Source organism: Eumetopias jubatus, unplaced genomic scaffold (assembly GCF_037043125.1).
Source record: "Eumetopias jubatus isolate StellerSeaLion01/CBP00866 unplaced genomic scaffold, mEumJub1_p1.0 scaffold_1, whole genome shotgun sequence".
NCBI lineage: Eukaryota > Metazoa > Chordata > Mammalia > Carnivora > Otariidae > Eumetopias > Eumetopias jubatus.
Window position 1 is genome coordinate 71,710,497 of NW_028274807.1, and position 6,046 is coordinate 71,716,542.

Genomic DNA, 6,046 nt, shown 5'->3' on the forward strand with positions numbered 1-6,046 from the left:
TAGAAAGAACATTCTAGTTCGTTATCTACAATACAACAATATAGGTGCCCCAGTTTAAAAAAAAAAAAATCCTAGGGACAAAACTAGTTTTTACTTTGGCTTCATTTTTAATTCAATTTCATTCAAGATGCTGGCTAGAAAACCCCATACGAGAAACGGTGAGAAGCAAATTCTTTTGTGCCCTAGAATGTTCTTGGTAAGAGATATAAAAAGAGAGTATTGGAAACCTTCATCATTTCCTGCTTTATGTTTTACAGATGAGAATGTTTGCACAAAAACCACCAACCCATGTGGCTCTGGCTGCTGGTTTCCCAAACGTGAGCCTCTCTCCACAGTGTCCCTTGTTTTGCTTTCCCCTGACTTTCCTGTCAATGGGGGAGAGAGCTAGACACCAGGTGCTCTTGTGAGAGCTCTGTGTGTCCTCCTGAGGGTTCCCCGCCACCCCCCGCCAAGTTGGCCCCAGCAGAGCATGGAGGGTCTGCAATCCTATCCAGAGCACATGCCCACATAATACAACACCTGAATGACACATATAGGAAGATATACCCTCACAAAAACAGCAACTTTATTCTCACAGAGCATAGAACCAAAGCTTGGAGGGACCTAATTAAAAGTAGATGTGCATAAAAAAAAAAAAAGTAGATGTGCATGTGTGCATGCACACGCATGTGCAAGTGCATTTCTAGTGATGAAGACTTTTTTTTCTTTAAGAAGGGTTCTGAACCTAAAATGAAAAAAAGAAACCATTGCTATAGTTCAGTTTATGAAACCAAGCTACAGGTAGTACCTAGGACAGGGTCTGGCATATAAAAAGCCCTCAATAAAGACTTTTGACTGATTGTCAGCAGGACAAACATCCTCCTCAATGCCTCCTCTACCCTCTTCAGTAGCCCTCATTTCTATAATTTCCTTTCCAGCATTACAGCTGTTCATACCACAATCTGGCACATAGAACAAGATACATAATCAGCTCATTTTCCATGTTTTTAAGGGCACCATCATTTGGATGGGGGAATTTCAGAATGGTTTATTCACTGCTTTGATCAACACTTGTTGAGGGCTTTTTATGGACAGACACCACATTCATTAATCTGTGCTGTTGGCGAGTAAAGGGAGAAATGCACCTGCCCCTAAGAGGCCACCGTGTGAGAGACCGACACTTAGAAAATTATGACCCTATGAGATAGAGGAATGTAAACTGTTCCTGGGGATCTCGGCAGAGGCAAAGACTAACTGCCTGAGTGGAGTGGGGAGGGAGGTGACCTTTGAGCTGGGGTAATCCCAGGGCAAGAAAGGAGAATGGCATTTTGCACAGATTGGGAACGTCATGAAAAAGTGAAGGCACATGGGGCGCTCTGGCACCTTGAGAAAGAACTGGTGTGAAGAACACAGGGAGGAAGGAAGGGGATGTGAAAAGAGAAACAGATGGGGCCAGATTGTGGAGGCCCAAGGAATTTGGACTTTATCTTATGCAATGAGAAGTCACTGAAGACAGAGCTCCTTGAGCAAATGACAAAAGTGGGGAAGGATCTACTTGCTCCGTGCTCTATGCCACAGCTGGAAAAGCAGAATTGAATTTATAAATTCAGGCTCATGATGTAACCCAATTTTTGTTTTAGCATGAGAGCAGTGTGAAGATGAACAGACAGCAAGGAAAATGGAGACTGGCCCCTAGACCAATCTGGAGACTGTAACAACAATCAGATACAAATAAGATTACATATCTGAGAAATTTCAAAGTAGAACAAATGCAAGTGAACATAAACATAGTTATTAAAGGAAAAAGTCTTCCTAGTGTAAACAATGACTATACAGACTTCATATTTTGGGTTTTCCAGGAAGTGTTTATACGAACATCACATGTATTCTGAATCAAAATCTCTACTCCTGATTCCACTATGAGTTCACAGAATATTAAAACGCAATAGAGTCTGGCAACATCAGCATAATGAAATTACAGCGTATGGCTGCTTGCTTACTTCTTGCAATAATTTACAAACCAGACCAGTTGACATGTATGGAAAATTTACAGTCACAAAAAACTGAGTGATTTCTGGCAGGCACAAGATAAATTTGTGGCTTAGCCAAGAAAATAATTCACATTTCCTACTTACCATTCCAAGGCTCTTCACACTACTTATCCTGCCTTCTTTTCTCTTTCCTTTTTTTTTTTTTTTTTTGTCTGAAAGTTTTGGAAAAAGGAAGTGCTTCCTGAAATTCCCTCAATTTAACTAGTTTTTAAAAGGTCAGGAAACATTTGGAAACTAACAAAACCTTTGTATACCTGACAGGTCTGTCTATGTGTTGTGAGTCTTTTAAGAAAAATATTTTGGCACACTGGGGGATTTTATGGTAAGGTTTAGGAAACTTTTGAGAGATATCTTTGAAGAGAACAGTGCAAAGTTGCAAATCAAAGTCATTTTTTTAAAGCAGAAAATGATTCATCTTTGTCCTTGCCTTTCTCTCTTTTTGAATACTTTTTGTGCTTGGTTTAAATACTCTTGCCCCTGCTACCATGAATTTCTACCACGTGTACTACAAAATGTGTGATTTTCTTGTCCTGTGGGGGGATTACTTGAAAAGGAAACGAACAATGTGCTATTCTTGGCAGGGAAAGAGCTACTGTTGACTAGTGGTCATTAAGTCAAACCTTTGGGTACTGTTCCAGAGGTTGGAAGGCAGGTACTATCATTTCTCTGCTCACTGAACCCTGGTTGATGATGTAGGCAGGCTGGGTAGAGCCAGCCACTGAAGCCCTTGCTAGGTTTGAAATTCTGTTCTTGGTGAGAAACCAAGTGGCATTGGCCTCAGTTAGCCAATTTCAATGAGCAGAGAGCCAAGTGGCTTAGCCACATACATGTGTACATTAAAAGTATCTCCTGTCCTCCTCTCTATATGTAGCATTGAACCAGGCAACCATATGAAGTCTTCAAAAAGAAAGCAGGAATAATTGTGAGATAATCCTTAAACATGAATATATTTTTAAATATGTGATTTGTCTTGAGCTCAATAGCTACCTCCAGAAACTGGGTCCACAATGGAAGATTCCATCCACAATCCATCTCTTGGCAGCCAAACCCTCAACACTCAGGAAATAATACCAATACAGCCAAATTTAGTGTTTGGGCTGTTTTGTCCGATGACTTCCTATAAGAGTGGATCTCAGCAAGGCATAGAAGGAGGGCTCTATGTAGAGGCATTTGGAAATCTCCTTTGGACGAAGCTGAGGGATCAAGTGGTTCAATTATTCTAAAATATAAGGAAAAGCTGTACTGGCACTTACAGCCTTGCAAACTAACATTTTATTATTATTTTTTTAAATATTAAGAAAGTCCTCTTTGTTGGGGCGCCCGGGTGGCTCAGATGGTTAAGCGTCTGCCTTCAGCTCAGGCCATGATCCCAGGGTCCTGGGATCGATCCGCATTGGGCTCCCTGCTAGGCGGGGAGCCTGCTTCTCCCTCTGCCTCTGCCTCTCTCTCTCTCTCTCTCTCTGACTCTCATGAATAAATAAATAAAACATTAAAAAAAAAAAGAAAGTCCTCTTTGCACTCACTTTTAGTGGGGTTGGGGTGGAAGAAATAATATGCGAGGCGAAGTTTGAATTTTGATGAGGGAAACATTTTTTCAAGGTTCTTCAGAGAACTCCTCATTACTTCCTGTTCCAACGTATTTTATTTTATTAATTGTAATAAAACACATGAGGTCATACTATGGTAGGCCTTTTCATTAGAGGGTCTCAAAGCAAGGCAGTGCTTAATTAGGGGCCCTGTCACAGGTTCAGGGAGGTGACTCTGGGCCCAAGCAGGAACAAAGCAAATCTGCCCAATAATTTAGAATATGATGGGAAGTTTTGCGTATTCCCTTGAAAACAGGATTATCACTGCTGACCTGGGCTCCTGCTGACAGGGCAAGAGAGGCAACGCAGGTGTGAGAAAATGTGGTGGAAAGGACTCAGGAAGGGAGGTGGCCATCCTGCTTCCCCTTGAATGAGAACCTTCTCTCTGGCCCAGGGGCTGGGTGGGGCTATCAGGGTGTGAGGTCAGATCCAGTGGTGGTGAGGGAGGAGGGCAGCTGGGGACCTGTGGCTTAGAACAGAAATGGGGCCAGGAGGGGGAGGTGCCAAGAGTGACTGTGGAGAGCCCACCTGGGGAAATCCCCGGGGAACACAGGGGACCCTGACTGGCAAAGCTGTTGCCTTTCTGCCCTTCCTGCTCACTTCCCCTCCATTATCTTCATTCAGGAGTCATTCCTTTACTGTTCCAAGCCAGGATCTCAGCGAGACTTGGTGGGGGGCGGGGGGGGGGAGGGCAGACAATAAAAGCAGAATAGTTTTAAGGAACACTGAAGTCATTTCTGAGGAGCAGAGTTCTAAGGACATGAACTGTGTTGCTCCTTAAGGTGCAGAGCCTGTGTTAAAGGAGTTGAGATGTGGGGCCCAGAGATAGGAGATGAGTGAGTGGGGGGCCCAGAGATAGGAGATGAGTGAGCGGGCTGCCATCGGGGTAAGATAGAGTACAGCCCTTACCCCCTGACACATTCTCTCACCCCACTCCCTACCCCAGTGGACCCATGTTGCTGGGAACTAGGTGTTAGTTCAACCTGAGGAGGAACTGAAGTCAAAACTGTCCAAAGATAAAATGAGCTGTGTTGGGGGATGGCCAGCTCCTGGTCATTTGGCTTATTGGAGAAGAGGCTGGATAGCTGCTGGTGAGATTGACAAGATCCCTTCCAGACCTGTGATCTATGAATCCCCAAGGGGCTGGGCTCCTGGAGATGGCAGTTCTGGGTGAACTAGTCTGCTCTGCTCTAGCTGGTCATGAGGATGATGAGGCTTGGTCAGGGAAGGGTAGTAGGAGAAAGCCTGGTGAGGAGGGAATTGGCAACTGGGGGAAGGAGTTGGAGGGAAGGGGGTCTACAGGACTGCCATAACAAAGTACCACAAACTGGGTACCTTTCAACAACAGAAATTTAGAGCCTCACAGTTCTGAAGCTTGAAGTCCAAAATCAAGGTGTCAGCAGGGTTGGTTCCTTCTGAGAGCTCTAAAGGAGGATCTGTTCCATCCTTCTCCCAGCTTTGGATCACTCTGCTTTTCCCTGGCTTATGGGTGTATCAGTCCAATCTTCTGTCATCACATGGTGTCCTCCTTGTCTTCACACGGCCAGCTTCTTACAGAGACAAGAGTCGTATTGGATTAGGGGCCCACCCTACTCCAGTATGACCTCATATTAATTTAACTAATTAGATCTGCACTTAACCTATTTCCAAATAAGTTTACACTCTGAGGTACTTCAACATATCTTACTTTTAGGGGGGATACAATTCAGTCCATAACAGGAAGAAACTTGCTGAATCTCTGAGACCTCAACTTTTCCCATCTGTACAACTCCCAGTGCTGGCACTGCATGGAGAGAGGCTGGGTGCCTGGAGTAAGACATCACTCCCTCTGCTAGCCCTAGCTTGACTTTATATACAGCATAGCTCTGAGACTGTTCCCAGGGCTTCAAACTTCTGCCCTTTCCTGTTTTTCACAGAATCCCCATCTCCTCCACAATATCCACAGCACCCCCAACCCGGACACCCACTTATCCTGACACCCTAGAGGCTCAAGCTCTCTCCTCTCATCAAAGAGCTCCCTGAAATCTTTCCTTGACACCCAGGCACAGAATAACATGGACTTGGGGAGGCTGTGTGTGTGTGAGGTTTTTGGTTTTTGATTTTCTCCTTTGGGATTCTTCTTACAACTACCTAAACAGCACCCAAGATTTCTGGCCTATTTCATCCAGTGTTGGACAAACTGGCTACCTTAAATGAATTTTCTAGATTTTTTTTTTTTTTTTTTAGGGAGACAGATTATAAATCACAATTCTAGAAATTTATGCCAGCAATACCTTCCATGGGATTACAAACACATAGGGAGGATGTGGTAAAATGGGGAAACACCAGACTCAGAGACACCAGAGGTCAGAAGCCTCAAGTTCTATGACCACACACTATGGTTGTGTGACAGTGGCGGTCAGGTCACCTTCTCTGTACTTTACTCCAATG